Below are 20,441 nucleotides of genomic sequence, written 5' to 3' on the forward strand. Positions count from 1 at the left end.
GTTTACCTGTCATCAAAGAATAAGTAAGTGAAGTCGCTCAGTAGTGTCCAACTCTTTGCGATCCCATGGACTGTAGCCTACCAGGCTCCTCTGTCCATGGGATTTTCCAGGCAATAGTACTGGAGTGGATTGCCATTTCCTGCTCCAGGGGGTCTTCCCTACCCAGGGATCGAACCCAGGTCTCCCTCATTAAGCCACCAGGGAAGTCATCTGAATACCTGAGTTGAAATTTTAGTTCTGTTACTTCCCAGCTGTGTGACCTGAAGCAAGTGACCTAACCTCTCTGTGCTTCAGTTGCTACACCCCAACACGGTATCAGTAAACACAAAATATCTGCTACATGCCACTCCCTGTCTTATGTCCTCAATTTCATCTGCAAAACATCTCTATGAGACTGATATGAAAGGCATTCATTTCTATTTTAAACAAATGAGAAAACTGGGAATTCCCTGGCAGGCCAGTGGTTAAGACTCAGTGCTTTCAGTGCCAGGGTCCTGGCTCGGTTTGAGGACCTCTGGTCTGGTCAGGGAACCAAGATCTAACAAGCTGTCAAAAAAAAAAAAGAAGAGAGAGAAAGCTGAGGCACAGAGAGGCTAGGTACTTTGCCCAAAGTCACACAGCTTGGAAGTGGCAGGGCCAGTAGTACTCAAATCATGTAGTCCAATTGCAAAGAGATTCGATTGCCTCTCAGAAGCCATGTCATTGGATGTTGTGAGGGTGATATGAGTGAATAAATAGAGCTGCTTGGCACATGGCAGGTACTCAATGTTGGTAGTTCGTTGCTCAGTTGTGTCCGACTCTTTGCGACCCCGTGGACTGTAGCCCACCAGGCTCCTCTGTCCATGGAATTCTCCAGGCAAGAACACTGGAGTGGGTTGCCATTCCCTTCTCCAGGGGATCTTCCCGACCCAGGGATCAGACCCAGGTCTCCCACATTCTTTACCATCTGAGCCACCAGGGGAGTTCCCTGCTAGGTACTTAATAAATGCTATCTATGTTTTCCAGTGTCCCCTTCTCTCTCAGTTTACTCTTTGGGGATTTAAACCTGGGATTTGAAATAGGAACCAGGCACATTTCTACATTTGTTTGCTTACTGTTCTCACCCGTTTGCTCTCATAGGATCATGACACACCAGTGCTGGAGCGGACAAGTGAAATAATGAGAAGAATCATAACAGCTAGCACTTACTGAATAGTTACTACGTGTCGCTGTCATATGTTATTAAATAGATTTTTATTTTTTAGCAGCAAAATGAAGTAGAAGTTACAGAAATTTCCCATATATCCCCTGCCTGCCCCCATCTTCCCCCATTGTCAACATCCCCCACCAGAGTGGTACATTTGTTACAATCGATAAGCTTATATTGACACATCACTATCACCCAAAGTCCACACTTCTCCTTAGGGTTCACTCTTGGGTTTGTACAGGCTCTGCGTTTTGACAAATGTATTATGACATGTATCCACCATTATAGTGAAATATAAAGTATTTTCACTACCCTCAAGATCCTCTGTGCTCTGCAGATTCAGCCCTTCCCCCCACCCCCACCCTCTCATCCCCAGTCACTGATCTCTTACTATCTCCATGGTTTTTGCTTCTTCAGAATATCAAACAGTTGGAATTGCACAATATGTAGCCTTTTCAGATTGGCTTCTTTCACTTATTAATAGTAATGAGCATTTAAGGTCCGTCCACGTCTTCTCGTGGCTTGACAGTTCATTCCATTCTAACACTGAAAAATATTCCATTGTCTAGATATGCTACAGTTTATTTATCCATTCACCCACTGAGGAACATCTTGGTTGCTTTCCAAGGTTTGGCAATTAAGAGTAAAGCTGCTATAAATATTCCTCTGCAGTTAGTTTCGTGAACATGAATTTTCAACCCCTTTTGGTAAAGACCGTGGAGCACGGCTCCTGGCTCCTCAAGTGGCACTGGTGGTAAAGAATCCGCCTTCCAATGCAGGAGACATAAGAGACACGGGTTCCATCCCTGGGTCAGGAAGATCCCCTGGAGGAGGGAATGGCTTCCCACTCCAGTATTCTTGCCCAGGAAATCCCACGGACAGAGGAGCCTGGCGGGATACAGTCCATGGGGCTGCAAAGAGGCGGACACAACTGAGTGTCTGAACACACACACGTGCTAAGACTATATCTAGTTTTGTAAGAAAACACCAGTGAAAGTCATTCAGTCGTGTCTGACTTTTCCGTGCATGGAATTCTCCAGGCCAAAATACTGGAGTTACTGGGTAGCCTTTCCCTTCTTCAGGGGATCTTACCAATCCAGGGATTAAACCCAGGTCTCCCACACTATGGGCAGATTCTTTACCAGCTAAGCCACAAGGAAAGCCCAAGAATACTGGAGCGGGTAGCCTAACGCTTCTCTAGCAGATCTTTCAGACCCAGGAATCAAACTGGGGTTTCCTGCATTGCAGGTGGATTCTTTACCAACTCAGCTATCAGGGAAGCCGAAATAACCACCAAACTTCTTCCAAAGTGGCTATGTCATTTTGCATCCCCACCAGCAATAAAATAGAGCCCTCATTGCCCCACATCCTCAAGAGTATTTGGTGTTGTCAGGGCTCCAGACCTGGCCATTCTGATAGGTGTATAGTGGTATCTTGTTGTTTTAAGTTGGCTTAAAGCTCAACATTCAGAAAACGAAGATCATGGCATCTGGTCCCATCACTTCATGGGAAATAGATGGGGAAACAGTGGAAACAGTGTCAGACTTTATTTTGGGGGGCTCCAAAATCACTGCAGATGGTGACTGCAGCCATGAAATTAAAAGACGCTTACTCCTTGGAAGAAAAGTTATGACCAACCTAGATAGCATATTCAAAAGCAGACATTATTTTGCCAACAAAGGTCCGTCTAGTCAAGGCTATGGTTTTCCCAGTGGTCATGTATGGATGTGAGAGTTGGACTGTGAAGAAAGCTGAGCACCAAAGAATTGATGCTTTTGAACTGTGGTGTTGGAGAAGACTCTTGAAAGTCCCTTGGACTGCAAGGAGATCCAACCAGTCTGTTCTGAAGGAGATCAGCCCTGGGATTTCTTTGGAAGGACTGAAGCTAAAGCTGAAACTCCAGTACTTTGGCCACCTCATGCGAAGAGTTGACTCATTGGAAAAGACTCTGATGCTGGGAGGGATTGGGGGCAGGAGGAGAAGGGGACAACACAGGATGAGATGGCTGGATGGCATCACGGACTCGATGGACGTGAATCTGAGTGAACTCCGGGAGTTGGTGATAGACAGGGAGGCCTGGCGTGCTGCGATTCATGGGGCCGCAGAGTCTGACATGACTGAGCGACTGAACTGAAGTGAACTGAATGATAGATGATGTGGAACATTTTTTCATACGCTTATTTGCCATCTGTATATATTTGCTATCTCGTCTCTGATAAGGTGTCGGTGTGGTATTTTGCTCATTTTTACATCAGTTGTTCATTTTCTTATTGCTGAGTTTTAAGAGTTCTTTGTATATTTTGGATATGGCTTTTGCAAATATTTTCTCCCAGTCTCTGGCTCATTTTCTCACTTCCTTGACCAAGTCTTTCACAGATCAGAAGTTTTTAATTTTAATGAAGTTCAGTTTATCAATTGTGCCTTTCATGGTGCTAAGGTCTGAAGGTTTGGGTCCATCCAAAATGTATACGTTGAAATTCTAGGACTTCTCTGGTGGCCCAATGGTTAAGACTTCTAGTACTTCCACTGCATGGGGCTCAAGTTCGATCCCTAGTTGGGGGAACAAAGATCCCATATGCTGTGTGGCATGGCCAAAAAAAAGAAAATTAAAATATGTAATAAAAAAGAATTTTTAAAAAAGAAATCCTAACCCCTAAAGATGATAGTGTTGGGGGGTGTGCTTTAAGAGGTTCTTAAATCCCCCAAGAATGGGATTAGTGCCTCATAAAAGAGGCTTCAGGGAGATGTCTCTTTTTCTTCCATGTGAGGATAGAAGTCTGAGACCCAGAAGAGGGCTCTCACCAAACAATGCCAACACCATAACCTTGGACTTTTAACCGCCAGCACTGGGAGAAATAAATGTCTGCTGTTTGCAATCTAGCCAGTCTGTAGTATTTTGTTATAGCAGCCTGAATTGACTGAGACATTTAGGTCATGCTTTTGTGATGTATCTAAAAAGTTAATCACCATTCCCGGGGTTGCCTAATTTTCTCCTCTGTTATCTTCTAAGAGCTCTAAGTTTTGTGTTTTATTCTTAGGCCTATGATCCATTTTGAGTTCATTTATGTGAAAGAGTACAGTCTGTAATTAGGTTCATTTTTTGCATATGAATGTCCATTGTCCCAGAACCATTTGTCAAAAAGACTGCTCTTCTCCATTGTATTGAATTTGCTCCTTTGTCAAAGAAAAGTTGATGACATTTCTGTGGATCTAATTCTGGGCTCCATATTCCGTTCCATTGATCTACTTGCCCATTCTTTCACTCACATTAGTCCTTCTTGATTGCTGTAGCTTTATAGCGAGTCTTACTGTCAGATACTTCCAGTTCTTTAAGCTCTTCTTCAATATTATGTTGATTATTCTGCGTCTTTGTCTCTCCATGATAAGGACAGAGTAAAGGGACAAAGCAGGTGTTTAACGGGGACTGAGTTTCAGTTTGGGAAGATGAAAAAGTTCTGGAGATGGGTGGTGGTAATGGTTGCACAACACAGGGATGTCAATGAAAGGTATGAAGATGGTAAATTTTATGCTACATATATTTTATTCCAATGAAAAATTAGATAGTATTAAACTACAATCCACTGAGTAAAATTGGAATCAATGACTCCATATGGACAATAAATAAAAAACAAGGAAATGGGGGGTGGGGGTGGGAGGGCTCTTCCTTATGTTATAATGTCAGCTGATAAATGTGGAAGAAGAGGTGGATTTGGAAAATGACAATTTACAGCAATCATCATAAAGATTGATTTTGCGAATACCATCAATTGATGCTGAACCTAAGGAGGAAAATTTGCTGAGGAATGTGAGATTGGCATGGTCTTAGAATGTTTCCCCATAGATTCCCCATAAACAAGAGGAAAACCAGGACCTGATCAATGGAGAAAACAGATATAGCATTGACTAGGTGGCCCATACAGAGATCACCGATAAGACTTGTCAGATACCACATGCCTCCATATCATTTCAGTTCAGGTCAGTCATTCCGTCATGTCCGAAACTTTGTGATCCAATAGACTGCAGTACTCCAGGCTTCCCTGTCCATCACCAATTCCCAGAGCTTGCTCAAACTCATGTCCATAGAGTCGGTGATGCCATCCAACCATTTCATCCTCTGTTGTCCCCTTCTCTTCCTGCCTTCAATCTTTCCCAGCATCAGGGTCTTCTCCAATAAGTCAGTTCTTCACATCAGGTGGCCAAAGTATTGGAGTTTCAGCTTCAGCATCGGTTCTTCGAATGAATATTCGGGACCGATTTCCTTTAGGATTATACGATACCCTTGAATGGGTGTCTAACGTATAACACTTGTCTAAAGTTCTGGTTGGGGAGGTATTACCTGAATTTAATCATGAGGAGACATCTGACAAACCCACACTGAGAGATCTTCTATAAAACAATTGGCCTACATTCTTCAGTAATGACAATGTCATGAAAGATAAGCAATGTCTGCTGCTGCTGCTGCTAAGTCACTTCAGTCGTGTCCGACTCTGTGCGACCCCATAGACAGCAGCCTACCAGGCTCCGCCGTCCCTGGGATTCTCCAGGCAAGAACACTGGAGTGGGTTGCCATTTCCTTCTCCAATGCAGGAAAGTGAAAAGTGAAAGTGAAGCCACTCAGTCATGTCTGACCCTCAGTGACCCCATGGACTTCAGCCCACCAGGCTCCTCTGTCCATAGGATTTTCCAGGCAAGAGTGCTGGAGTGGGGTGCCATTGCCTTCTCCAAAGGAATGTCTGAGAAAACGTTATAGACAAAAGGAGGCTAAAAAGACCTGATAACTATGTGCAATTCCTGATCCTGGGCTAGACTCAGTACTGGAGGGGAAAAAAGCTGTGGGACATCAAGACAACTAGCAGCTTTGGAATATGGACTTGGGAGGTGTGCGTGCACGTGAAGTTGCTTCAGTTGCGTCTGACTCTTTGTCACCCTATGGACCAGAGCCCGCCAGGTTCCCCTGTCCATGGGATTCTCCAGGCAAGAAGACTGGAGTGGGTTGCCATGCCCTCTTCCAGGGGATTGTTCTGACCCAAGGATCTAACTCCGGTCTCCTGCATCTCCTGCCTTGCAGGCAGTTTTTTTTTTTTTTTTTTTTACTGCTGAGCCACCAGGGAAGTCCCTTGGGAGGTGTTATACCAGTATTAAATGTCCTGAATTTGATAACTGTATTGTGGTTATGTAAGAGAAAAATCGTTGTTGTTAGGAAACACTAAACCATGAAGACTAAAAGGGGAATGGTGTATGCCAGGAACTCTCAAATGGCTCAGGATAAAAGCAAGAGAAAGAATGTCTAAATAAAGGTGTCAACATGCAGGAAGTTGCTGAACCTGGGTTATTTGGCTTATTTTTACAAATGTTTCATAGTTTTGAAATTGTTTTCAAAACTGAAGAGTTAAAAAAAATTCCCAAGAGCACACTGTTGCTAAGGGAAGAGCTTGGATTTAAATCGAGGTTGCTGGGGCATTTCAAGGGATTCTGCTGTCTCTCTCATCAGTGAACTCCATTACTCCCATCTTACAGAGAAGGACACTGAAACTCAGAGCAGAAAGGGATCGGCATTTGGTCATGGCTCACGTGGGCTGCTGCTTAAGGACGAGTGTCTGGGATCCCAGCCTGGGTAGATTCTATTGCTCTCGTGTCCTGTGGATAGAGCTGAGCACCTGGACTTGAGAAGACTCAAGTTCCTCTGACCACGTCCTGAGCTGGCTGGATCTCACCTGTAGGACCCTCTGGCCCCATCTCTGGAACCCCGGACTGTGAACATTATGTTTAACTAGGGGAGTAGCCAGACCACTCCCCAGGGATGAAGTTGCAGCCAGGTCAGTGTTAGGAATCTGTGGTTTACTGTGTGTCAACAGAAAGAAACAAGGGGAGGGAGATTAACACTCAGCGAGGCTCCCCTCTGAGGTTCTCTCTAGGTGGGAGGAAGCGAAGGGAGTTGGGGGAAGTCTTCTATGTCAAGATAAAAGGAGATTGGCCACAATCCCTTACTTCTGCCTAAAACGTGAAAGTCACTCAGTCGTGTCTGACTCTTTGTGACCCCATGGACTGTATAGTCCAAGAAATTCTCCAGGCCAGAATACTGGAGTGGATAGCCTTTCCCTTCTCCAGGGAATCTTCCCAACCCAGGGATTGAACCCAGGTCTCCCGCACTGCAGGCAGATTCTTTACCAGCTGAGCCACCAGGGAAGCCCCCAAATTACATACAATAAAGCACTCTGATCTCAAGACTACATTTCCACATACACGTTCATCTGTGTAATGATGAGCAAGAGTCAGAGCATTTCTGCACCTGGGAAGACGGCCGTGTACCCCTTCCAAGTCAACGTGCTGGCCTCCCACCTCCTCTATCCTGATCTACCTCTGTCATCATAGATGAACTTTTTTCCTGCCCTTAAATATCACATAATAAATATCAAACTGTTTTTTTTGTGTCTGGCTGCTTTTTCACTCAACATAATAGAGGGGATAGGGCTTCCTCAGTGGCTCAGTGGTAAAGAATCCACCTGCAACGCCAGAGACGTGGGTTTGATCTCTGGGTCAGGAAGATCCCCTAGAGGAGGGCATGGCAACCCACTCCAGTATTCTTCCCTGGAGAAACCCATGGACAGAGGAGCCTGGCAGGCTTCAGTACACGGGGTCCAGAAAGAGTCGGACACAACCGACCAACAAAACAGCAGCAACAACGAATAGAGAGGATGCCTAGTCTTTAAAACCGGTCCCAGTGCTCTTGATCTTCATGCTTGCTGTTGTTCAGTCGCCAAGTGGTGTCTGACTCTTTGTGATCCCATGGACTGCAGCACAGCAGGCTTCCTTGTCCCTGATCTCCCGGAGCTTGCTTGAACTCATGTCCATTGAGTTGCTCGTGACATCTAACCATCTCATCCTCTGTTGCCCTCTTCTCCTCCTGCCTTCAAACTTTCCCAGCATCCAGGGTCTTTTCCAAAGAATCAACAACTGGCATCAGGTGGCCAAAGTTCTGGAGCTTTAATACCTAACATTTCCCAGGTGCCAGACACTGTTCCAAGTGCTTTACGTGTAAATATTCTCTTACTCCTCGGACTGTATCTATGAGGTAAATAAAAATAAGGGGACTGGTGTACAGAGAGGTGAGGTAACTTGCCCAAGGCAGAGTTAGGACTGGAAGGCAGGCAACCAATCCCTAGTCATGCTTATGTCTGAGAGGTCAGATGTCTCATACATTTTTTTTTTAAGATTTTTATGTGGATCTTTACTGAATTTGTTACAGTGCTGCTTCTGTTTAATGTTTTGTTTTGTTTTTTTTTTTGGGGGGGGGGGCCAGGAGACATGTAGGATCTTAGCTTCTCGACCAGGGTTTGAACCTGCAGCCCGTGCATTGGAAGGCAAAGTCTTGACCACCAGACTGCCAGGGAAGTCTCCCTCATACACGTTTTAAGGGCTGAGAGAGGCTCAGAGCTGGATCTGGGTCTTTGGAGGGATGATAAATGGGATAACAGAAGTAAAAATGTGCTAAAAAGAATAAAACTTTGTACAAGTAGAAGGCAGAATCATGCCTCATTTAATATGAATAGGGTCACCATTATTCATTTAATAATCCAATATGCATTAAAATTTTTAATGACTTTAGCATATGTTTTGTTTATTTTAATTTTGGCCACACAGTGCTGCATGGGGAATCTTAGTGCTTAGTTGCTTTAGTTGTGTCCAAATCTGTGACCTCAAAGGCTGCAGCATATCAGGCTCCTCTGCCCATGGGATTTTTGGATTTTCCCGGCAAGAATACTGGAGTGGTTGCTGTGCCCTCCTCCAAGGGATCTTCCTGACCCAGGGAATAAATCTGCATCTCCTGCATTGCAGGTGGATTCTTTATGGCTGAGCCAGCAGGAAAGCCCCCTTGGTACCCCAGTTCAGTTCAGTCGGTCGGTCTTTGTGACCCCATGGACTGCAGCACGCCAGGCCTCCCTGTCCATCACCAACTCCTGGAGTTTACGCAAATTCATGTCCATTGAGTTGGTGGTGCCATCCAACCATCTCATCCTCTGTCGTCCCCTTCTCCTCCTGCCCTCAATCTTTCCCAGCATCAGGATCTTTTCAAATGAGTCAGCTCTTCCCATCAGGTGGCCAAAGTATTGGAGTTTCAGCTTCAACATCAGTCCTTCCAATGAACACCCAGGACTGATCTCCTTTAGGATGGACTGGTTGGATCTCCTTGCAATCCAAGGGACTCTCAAGAGTCTTCTCTAACACCACAGTTCAAAAGCATCAATTCTTCAGCACTCAACTTTCTCTATAGTCCAACATCTATACATGACCACTGGAAAAACCATAGCCTTGACTAGATGGACTTTTGTTGGCAAAGTAATGTCTCTGCTTTTTAATATGCTCTCTAGATTGGTCATACCTTTCCTTCCAAGGAGCAAGAGTCTTTTAATTTCATGGCTGCAGTCACCAGCTGCAGTGATTTTGGGGCCCCCAAAAGTAAAGTCAGCCACTGCTTCCACTGTTTCCCCATCTATTCACCATGAAGTGATGGGACCAGGTGCCATGATCTTAGTACCCCAACCAGGAAGTACCCCAACTAGGGAGCAAAAACATGCCCCCTGCAGTGGAAGTGCAGAGTCTTAACCACTAGGCCGCTGGGGAAGTCCCTAAGCCAATAAGCATTTAATGAGTACCTAAAGATACTGTCAGTGGTTTCAGAACGACAAAGTTCTTGCACCTTGGAGCTCACAGTCTAGCGAGGAAAGAAGATGCTTAAGGGGGAAGTTACCCATGTGCTGGGCTGAGAAAGGGGAAGTTCAGGATGACCTCAGTGTGTGTTGGGAGGGACTGACCTTGTCTGTGGGGTTAGGGGAGGGGTCTCCGAGGAAATGACATTTCAGCTGAGACCTGAAAGGACAGCAGAGTTGGAGAGGAAGGTGTATCCTGGACAGGCAACAGCAGAAGCAAATGCCCTGAGGTGAGAGAGAAACTAGCGCCATAAGTAGAAACTTAAAGTCACTAGCATGTGATAATTTTCCGTATGACAGTTACTTGTCTTGCTTTCACAGAAACGAAATTCCTTATGGCAGTTTCAGATGTACAAGCCAGTATCAGGCTGTATATTGTCACCCTGCTTCCTTAACTTATATGCAGAGAATGTCATGCAAAACGCTGGACTGGATGAATCAAGATTGCAGGGAGAAACATTAACAACCTCAGATACGCAGAATGATACCACTCTAACGGCACAAAGTGAAGAGGAACTAAAGAGCCTCTTGATGAGGGTGAAGGAAGAGAGTGAAAAAAACCGGCTTAAAATTCAGTATTAAAAAAACTATGATCGTGGTATCCAGTCCCATCATTTCATAGCAAATAGAAGGGGAAAAAGTGGAAGCAGTGACAGATTTCCTGTTCTTGGCCTCTAAAATCACTGGGGATGGTGAATGCAGCCATGAAATTAGAAGACGACTGCATCTTGGAAGGAAAGCTATGACAAACCTAGACAGCGTATTAAAAAGCAAAGATATCACTTTGCCAACAAAGGTCCATATGGTCAAAGCTATGGTCTTTCCAGTGGTCACGTACGGATGTGAGAGCTGGACCGTAAATAAGGCAGAGTGCTGAAGACCTGACACTTTTGAACTGTGGTGTTGGAGAAGACTCTTGAGAGTCCCTTGGACGGCAAGATCAAACCAGTCAATCCTAAAGGAAATCAACCCTGAATATTCATTGGAACGACTGATGCTGAAGCTGAAGCTCCAATACTTGGATTCCCTGATGTGAAGAGCTGACTCATTGGAAAAGTCCCCGAGGCTGGGAAAGATTGAGGGCAGGAGGAGAAGGGGACGACAGAGGAAGAGATGGTTGGATGGCATCACCAATGCAATGGATATGAACTTGGGCAATCTCTGGGAGACAGTGAGGGACAAGGAGGCCTGGCGTGCTGCAGTCCATGGGGACACAAAGAGTCAGACACGACTGGGCGGCTGAACAACAACATGACAGTTTGGATTCTTACATGCTCTAATACATTGTGGTCGCCGAATGTGACAGTCTTTTTTGATCACTTTTGACCTTGAATAGTTTGTAATAAATTTTAATTTTGTGAAGCTATGTTCTTTACTGGTTACCCATACTTAGCGAAGTTAAATACATACTGACACAAGGCTACTTGGAAATATGATAAAGTATTGCTGCAAAGATATCACAATACTTCAATGGAAGTTATGCTAGATTTTGTTGAACAACTTGAGGTGTTGTTTTTTTTTTTTCAACTTGAGGTTTTTAGTTCTGCATTCATTTCCCATTGATATTACTGCTAATATTCTTTCGTCAACTTCAATTGTGAATTTTTAATAGTTGTTACAATTCATGTTTATTGTAATTCTCCAAATTACATATGTTTTCTAGCCTGATGCCTTTCAAACTATGGTATGCATACAAATTGCTTGGAGGTTATGTTAAAATGAAGACTTAGACTAAGGTGATCTGGAGTAGAGCTGAGATCCTACGTTTTTAACAAGCTCCTATGTGATCCTGATGTTGCTGGTCCAAGGGACACATTTTGAATAGTAATGATCTGGTGGCTTAGTGGCAAAGAATCCACTTGCCAGTGCAGGAGCGCAGGTTCTATCCTTGGGTAGGGAAGATCCCCTGGAGAAGGACATGGCAACCCACTTCAGTATTCCTGACTGGGAAATCCCATGGACAGAGGAGCCTGGCGGGCTGCAGTCCATGGGGTTGCTTAAGAGTCAGACACGACTTATCGACTGACCAGCAACAACAGCCAATGGAGATGCAGTAATAATGTACTTAAGTTTATATCACAGCATTAAGTTACAGGATGTCAAAAGCAGAAAGGGAGCACCACTCAGAAAGTCTGTATCCTCTTTCGCGGGAAGTGTTGTGGTGTTCTGGTTGTACGCAGGTGAGTCGTATCATGTTAGGTGGAAGTATGACTTTGTTATTATCTTTATTTGGAGCTTAAGTATAGTTAAGGAGATGTGTGGGAATGTGGTCGCTGGGTCATCAGTTTTTATAATTTCAGCTACTGTAATGAGAATGCAGAGGCATTTTATTGTGGTTTTAGTTTGCAGATCCCTGGATGACTAAAGATACTGAGCACTGCTTTGTTGCTTATTGGTCATTTTTATATCTTCTTTGGTGAAATGTTTAGTAAAACCTCTTGCCCATTGTTTTTTCAGGTTGTTCATCTTATTCATTTATAAGAGTTCTTTATATATTCTGGATTCAAGTCTTTTGTCAAATATATTGTATTTCAAATACCTCCTTCCCGTCTATGGCTTGCCTTTTCATTTTCTTCATTGTGTCTTTCAAAGAACAAAAGTTAAAACTTTGGTTAAGTCCAACCTATGAATAATTTCTCTTATGGTTCATGCTTTTTGTGCTCTATGAAATTTTTGCCTATCTCAAAATCATGAAGATTTTTCTCAACGTTTTCTTCTAAAAATTTACTTAAGAGTTACAGCTTTCACGTTTATCATCCATTTTGAGTTACCTTTTTAAAGGGCCTACTTCAGAGCTCCTGAGATCTACAAATGCATTTCCTGAGAAATACAAATGTATTAATTAAATCTAAGAGTCAACCTTGTCAGCTCCTTGGCCTCAGTCTTCATCCAATCAAGTCCTGTCCATTTTACTCTCTAAAAAAGGGCTCCTCTCTTCCACCAGTCTACCTTGCTCCAACTGTAAAGTTCCCCAGCTCACACTCTACTTCCCATTCAGTGCCCCGTTCGCCACACCAAGCTCTGGTCCCTTGGAGATAAAGTTAAGTCTTTCCAAGTCAGCCTTCAGATTCCAGCCTGGAAATCATTGGCTGAATCCATCTCCGTCCTTCCTTCCCCTAACACAGGCTCTTTTAACACCATGCACCTCTCAGAAGACATTTTTACTATGCACAGATTTAAATTTTGTGTGAGTCTCCCTTTAACGTTTGCCTTCTCCACCAGTTCTAAAGTCAAGACTGTTCCCACGTAGGGCTTCCAGTAACTCATATGAGGCCCAGCACCCATAAGGAGCCTCAATGTGTACGTGATGAAGGAATAAATGAGTTAGGAACATGGAATAACAAAGGGACAGGTTGATGGCTGCGAAATACTAACATGCCCTTTTGCCAGCAGCGGCCGAAACCCTGCCGGAACCGGGGAGAGAAGGCCTTCGACTGAAGGCAGGCACTAACAGGTGAGGGACCCGGAGCGACTGCCAAAAATTCGCTCAAACCTTGGTTCTCATAAAGCCGGGCCAGGTCGGAGGAAGTCGGTTCCCGGAGCCGTGGCGGTGAAGAGCGCACCTGGATCAGCCCGCGGGCCACCTGTCGCCGAGGAGCCCGCTGCCCAGCGACCGCGTGGGTGGGCGGGGCCACGCCTTTCGGAGGCCGTCCCCGCCTCCTCCTGAGGCGTGCGCGCGCCCGCCGCCACCCCGCGCGTGCGCCGCCGGCCGGGGGCGGAGGTTGTGGGTGGCGGCGGCCGGCGGGGCGCGCGCGCGCGCTCTGGCCTCCTAGCGCCGGTTCGCGCTCCCGCGCTGGGACTCTGGCGGCGGTAGCGGCGGCTGAGGCGGCCGCTGAGGCGGCGGTGGCTGAGGCGGCGGCGGCTGAGGCGGCGCGGGGGGAGGGCCGGGAGGGGGGTGGTCGGGGTGGGGGGGATGGATCGGGCGCGGCGGCCGCAGCGGCAGGAGCCGGCGCTTGAGCGCGAGCGACGGCGCTGGAGGAGACGCCGGCTGCTCCTCCCCTCCCCACCGGTAAGAGAGTGCTCCCGCCCCGGACGCTGGAGGCGGCCAGGGCCCCCTCTCGCCGGCCCTCCGCCCCGGGGCGGGGAGAATGGTGAGGTGGTGACCGTGGCCAGGCGGCGCCGCCGACGCCGCCCGGGGCCTCCGGCTCGCGGCCTGGCGCGACTCGGACCCTCGGTCGCCCCCGAGCGGGGCCGGAAGCCCCGGGGCCTAGGGCTCGACCCCCAGCATCCTGCCGGGCCTCTCTCCTCTCCCGGCGCGTTCCGCTGTCATTTTGACCCTGGAGGTTTCTTCTTCCCCAACCTCCTTGTTTCGCCCCCTTCTCCTCACCCCCTCCGGGGCCGCGGGGACCGAGGGGAGCGTGAGGATGTGGGCCCAGGGCCGAGGGACTGTTGGTCAGGGGGTCCTACGAACCGTCGTCGGTCGCCCTGGCGTCCCCAGAAGTTGGCCACTAGGACTCAGCCATTGACACCTGAAACCAGTTTTTAGCACCTTTTGTTTTGATTTTCGAACTTGTCGTTTGGAGGGAGGAGGGAGCCGGCAGTTCTGGGAACGTGGAGAATAATAGGTGGTGCTCGGTAGGATGGCAGTCTGGGTTGGCTGGGCCCTAAGGTGTCTTTTATTAACCCTTGTGGGAAAGGGAAAGGGGCTCAGTGAATTGTCCCTTCCGTGAAGGGCCAGAGATCCGTTTGTAAGTTGCAGACTCCACAGCTTTTTCAGTTTAAGCAAAGGTGCGTGTAGTGCTTGTCCAGGGGTTCTTGTGGATCATCCCTAACATTGATCGTGAACATCCCCCCAGGTGAATCTGCAGCAGCTTCTTGAAGCACTCCACTTGAGCTACTGGTTAATTTCCTCCCTCTTCTTTGGCGACAGCTTACACATTAGTCTTGGAAGATTTTAGCCAATGCTTTTGCAGGCTGCCTTTTCATCCTCACTTGTCATAGAGGAAGGGAAGATGAACACACACATGTCCTAATCCAAAATGGTTGCTATAAGTCTGACATACTTATCGGAGGTACCTGTACCACAAGCATCTTTGTGAAAGGTCTGAATTCCTAAGTCATTAAAAAGCAGGTAGCTGCTTTAAAACAAAGCAAAACTGATTTAAGCCTTCTGATCAAATGTATCTAACATTTGGGAGTTATTGACTTAAACCAGATCCTTGTCTTTGAAGTACATGTGTATAGAAATTGTTGCAAACACTGGAAGGAGAGAACCTTATGGAAATGTTAAGGACAAGGTTCCTCCAGGAGGTAGATAGCATTTTCCCCCCAACTTGTAGATTAGAGGAGTGTGGCTCCGATAATGAGTAGGTGGTAGTTTTACTAGTGTCATGTAACAAATGATGCTTATAGGTGGGATTTTAATGCGACAATTCCTTGTCCTCTACCGACAGAGTTGGCTTGTATTTTTTTTGAAATCTCACACCCACTCTCTGGCTAGTATAGAAAGATTAAAAAGCTGCTTCTGGTCTGTGGGCGGTAACCTTTTCATTTCTGAGGAGTTTTCAGCTGCTTGCAGAATAGATTGCTGATCAGCAGAATAGGGAGGAATCAGATATTAAAAATTCATTAGCACATGATCTAGATCTATTAAAATTATGAGCACTTATTAAGATTTAGCATGGTGTGGGTGCTGTGTACTGTGTATAGGAAATGAGATTTCTCAGCATTATTTGCATCTTAAGGTAAACAGAAGTACAATCAGCTGACAGTGTTCTGACACCTTACAGTAGAAGAGAAAATCTTGTATGAGCACAGAAAACCCTGTACAATTTGGTGAAGAAACCCAGTGACCTGCAGTAATTGATGACTACCATTACTTTAAACTCTTTGCTTGTCTCTGCTAGAATATTTCCCCTTTTCTGATGCTTGTTATGTATGTTGCTGTTTCAGTTGCTCAGTCATGTCCAACTCTTTGTGACCCCGTGGACTGCAGCACACCAGGCTTCCCTGTCCATCACCAATTCCCGGAGCTTGTTCAATCTCGTGTCCATTAAGTCAGTGATGCCACCCAACCATCTCACCCTCTGTCATCCCCTTCTCCTCCTGCCTTCAATCTTTCCCAGCATCAGGGTCTTTTCTAATGAGTCGGCTCTTCGCATCAAGTGGCCAGAGTATTGGAGCTTCAGCTTCAGCATCAGTTCTTACAATGAATATTCAGGGTTAATTTCCTTTAGGATTGACTGGTTTGATCTCCTTGTTGTTCAAAGGACTCTCAAGAATCTTATCCAAGACCACAGTTTGAAAGTGTCAATTCTTTGGTGCTTAGCCTTCTTTATGGTCCAGCCCTCACATCCATACATGACTATAATGGCTGAAGGCTTAAGTTTGAACTCTTCAGAGTGTCATTTATGGATCACTTATTAATTTATTGGGAAGCCGCCCTGGCTCAGCGGTAAAGAATCCATCTGCAGTGCTGGAGACACGGGAGACAGTTTGATCCCTGGGTCGAGGACATCCCCTGGAGGAGGAAATGACAACTCACTCTAGTATTCTTGCCAGGAGAATCCCATAGACAGAAGAGCCTGTTGAGCTACAGTCCAAGGGGTCAGGAAGGGTTGGTTACGACTGAGTGACTGAACACACACGCACTTGTTAATTTATTATTCAAGTATTTATTGAGCACTTAATTTGTTCCAGGATTGTTTCTAGGTGGGTACTGGGCTACAGTGTGGGGGAAGGTCTGCCTGCATTGAAACTGATTTTGTGTATGTGAGAATGAGGTTAGCAAATAGAGGTAATGCTACAAATCAGTGATTAGCAAACTTTCTGAAAGGACCAGAAACGAAATATTTTAGGCTTTACGCGCCATGCAGTCTCTATTGCAGCTACTCAGCTCTCTTGTTTAAGTACAAAAGCATCCACAGACAGTACAGTACAGAAACAAGTGTATCCATCTTCTAATTAAACTTAGGATGCGGAAATTTTAATTTCATTCAGTTTTCCCGTATCGCAAAATAATTGAATTCTACTTTTTGATTTTTTTTTTCCCTTCACCTTTTGAAAATCTAAAAACCATTCTCAGTTCATAGGCCATATAAAAACATGGGACAAGCTGGATTTGGTCTGTGGCCTGGCATTTTATAGAAAAAGTTTACTGACTCCTAAATAGTGTGAACCATGAAAAAAATAAAACAAGTCGATCTGATAAGCCAGTGCCTGGCAGTGTTGATGGGGGAGGCATCATTGAGAAGATACTTGAGCTGTGGCCTGTCATTGAGATGGAAGAGCTTCCTTGGCAGATGAAATAGCAAGGACAAACACTTGCAGGTAGAAGCGAGCTTCTGGCTTTTTGGCTCAGTGGTAAAGAATCCACCTGCTAATGCAGGAGACTCAAGAGATACAGGTTTGATCCCTGGGTCTTGAATATCCCCTGGAGCAGGGAATGGCAACCCACTCCAGTATTCTTGCCTGGAAAAATCCCATGGACAGGGGAGCCTGGCAGGCTGCAATCCACGGGGTCAGAAAAGAATTGGACACGACTGAACATGCATGCAGGGCTGTGGTCCCCAGCGTTGACGTCACATACTGTGTCATTCTTGCCTTGATGTCTTTTTTTCATTTTGTCCTTCTCAACTACTTGGCGCTTCTGACAGGTTTTTACAGTCTACATGTTATAGAATCGAAGACCTGAAAGAGATCTTAGCTTCTTACCCAATTGCTCTCTTCTCACATGTTCTCAGTGATTTTTCAGCCTCTATTTGAACTCCTCTGATGACTGAAAATTCATTCCTGTGAGGTAGCCCAGACCGTTTTTCAATTGCTCTGATTGTTGTCAGAATACCCTTCACGTTGTGGTGGGACTCGGCCTCTCCGCCTCCTTTCCCTGAGGCTGCCTTCCTGTGCCCACGGAGGAAGCCTGCAATGGGGGCTGCACCTCGTCTCCAGGATTCGGTTCTGAAGTCAGTGCTTGAGACAAACATTACATAAGATGAAAACTATGCTTGAAAATCCCTTAAATTATTTTAAAAGCATAGTGTGCATGTTTGTGCATATATAATCGTGTTTAATTCTTAAGACTTTTTCAGACCGGGAGCCACTAAGCTTGATTGAAGGAAGGAACAAGAGGAAAAAAAATTTTATTACATTGATATGTAGGCCTTCAGAAAATTTTTTGCCTTTTAAGAACTATCACAGCCTTATCAGACAGTGAATTTTAATGTGTTCCTGCTTTGTTGCAGGGTTAATTTTATTGTATTTATGCATTATGCCTTTTAATGTATAAATTTAAGCCTCTTAAATGGATAAATGCAAAACATTAATAAATGTTTACAGATATGTTGTGCATATTAAATGATATGTAAGTGGTCAGTAAATGTTTGCAGGATTTGAATCTGAATTTTGGCTTCATTGGGCTCACATGCACACTATCCTTTGGAAAGTTGTAGAGAAGAACTTGGCCACCTGCTTCCTGTCTTTCCAAACTGGCATTTCCTGTTGTGGCTCTGCAGAGCAGCTGTCACTCCCTGTGTCCTTGAGTGTTGGTCACATTTTCCTAGAGGTCAGCTTTTAAGTTAAATGGGCATATGACGTAACCCTGTTAGTTCTGCCCCGTGACCTTAGGGCTGAATCCTCTCATTTCTTTTTCTTGTTGTTTAGTCGCTAGGTCATGTCTGACTCTGCGACCCCATGGACTGTAGCCTGCCAGGTTCCTCTGTCCATGGGATTTTCCAGGCAAGAGTACTTGGGTGGGTTGCCATTTCTTCTCCAGGGAATCGAATCTGTGTCTCCTGCATTGGCAGGTAAATTCTTTACCACTGAGCCACTTGGCAAGCCCTTCATTTCTTTTCGTTTTTCCTTATTCACCCTTCTGGTTCTTATAAGTGTCCTGGTCATTGTTCATTTTTTTGCTTTGGGACCTTGAAGTCTGTTTTAAGGTGTAAACTCAGGTTTTACCTCCTTGACAAAGTCTTCCCGTATAATTCTAGAGCTACATTCCTTAACATTGATACTTTTTTCTGTATTTCTCAATATTATTTTTGTATTTTATACTTCTTTCATGAGCATATATCTTACCTTACAATGAGACAGCAAGCTTCTTGAGAGCCAAGACCATATACAATGTTTACAACTTTCTAAAAATAAAAACTTTAAAAGTCAACATTTTATTTAGAACAGTGTTAGATTTAGTGAATTATTGGGAAGATAGTAGAGAGTTGCTGTCCCATACCCAGTATCCCCTATTATTAACATCTTGGATTAGTGTGTTACGCTTGCACAATTAATGAATTGGTATTAGTACATCATTACTAAGTCTATACTTTATTCGGAGGTCCACAGCGTTTTCCTTCATGTCCTTTTTTGTTTTCCAGGATCCCATTCAGGATGGCACATTACGTTCAATAGTCATGTCTCCTTGGCCCCTCTTGATCGAGGCAATATGTCAGACTTCCCTTGTTTTTAATGGCCTTGGCAATTTTGAAGATAACTGATCAGGTATTTTCATAGAATATCCTTCAACCAGACGTTTGTCTGTTTTTCTAATAGTAGATTAATGTAATACGACTTTGGAAGGAAGACCACAGAGGTAAAGCGCCCTTCTCATCGCGTATCAAGAGTACATACTGCTGACGTGACTCTGTCAGTGATGTTGTTAACCTCGGTCACTTAACTGGTGCTAGTGTCTGTTTTCTCCACTGTAAAGCTACCCTTTTGTTCCTCTCTTTCTGTACTGTGCTCTGGAAGAGAGTCACTAGGCGTAGCCCACACTTAATGAGTGATGAGTTACGCTTTACCTCCTTTGAAGTGGAGTACCTACATAAATTTCATTGCTCAAATTGTTCAGCTCTGGCCATTTGTAGCTCTTTCAGTTGGCTTTCTGTATCCCTTTCCTTTGACATACTCCCTTGGCTATGCGTGTGTGTGAATACTTTCTTTCTGGCAACATAAAATGCTTCAGGTTCATCTTTTATGTAATGCCTCAGTTGTATGGTCATTCTTCTAAGGCACTGTAGTTCCTTTTATGGGGAAATGGTATTAGAAACCGAGATCTGAGTGCCGGGTTGGCTGGTTGCTGTCAGAGTGTTGTTGCTTCTCCGCACTCTGAGTGAGAGAGCAAGGAGATGAGTGTATATATAAAGTTGTGTATATACACATATCTTTAAATATTTCTGTATGTAACTATTCTTAACCTCAACATGAATTTACGCTACCTTAAAGTTCTGGGGGTTTAAGGGGAGGGAGGAGGAGGGGGGTTCAGGATGGGGGACACATGTTCACCATGGCTGATTCATGTCAACGTATGGCAGAAACCGCTACAATATTGTAAAGTAATTAGCCTCCAATTAAAATAAAGTGATTAATTTAAAAAAAAGGCCATGGCAAACCAGGAGGAGAGAGATACACAGAAAGGGTTGATCATGCTCCATTGGACATGGAAAAAGATTTGAATTTCACTATAAAAAGAATGGAAAGCCATTAAATGTTTTTTAAATTAAAAAAAAAGTTTTATGGGTTTTGACAAATGTTTGCTACCTTTTATTCACCGTTACACTGTCATTAGAGTAGTCTCACTGCTCTAAAACACGCGAGCCTCACCTATTTGACTT

The 20,441-nt window shown here is 44.9% G+C and overlaps 1 protein-coding gene across 21 annotated transcripts in view; it reads left to right on the forward strand.

The window, feature by feature from the left end:
• Window positions 1-13,587: 13,587 nt before the first annotated feature.
• Window positions 13,588-20,441, forward strand: part of TMCC1 (transmembrane and coiled-coil domain family 1) — a 156,545-nt gene continuing 149,691 nt past the window's right edge. For 9 of the 21 annotated variants that reach the window (XM_069560949.1, XM_069560960.1, XM_069560962.1 and 6 more), the window contains exons 1-2: window positions 13,606-13,903; window positions 19,206-19,329. The gene's annotated coding sequence lies outside the window, so the exon portion shown is untranslated. Of the gene's footprint in view, window positions 13,904-19,205; window positions 19,330-20,441 lie in introns of all 21 variants that reach the window. The other 12 variants (XM_069560948.1, XM_069560967.1, XM_069560956.1 and 9 more) reach the window with 9 other exon arrangements.

This window comes from Ovis canadensis, chromosome 19, assembly GCF_042477335.2.
Source record: "Ovis canadensis isolate MfBH-ARS-UI-01 breed Bighorn chromosome 19, ARS-UI_OviCan_v2, whole genome shotgun sequence".
NCBI lineage: Eukaryota > Metazoa > Chordata > Mammalia > Artiodactyla > Bovidae > Ovis > Ovis canadensis.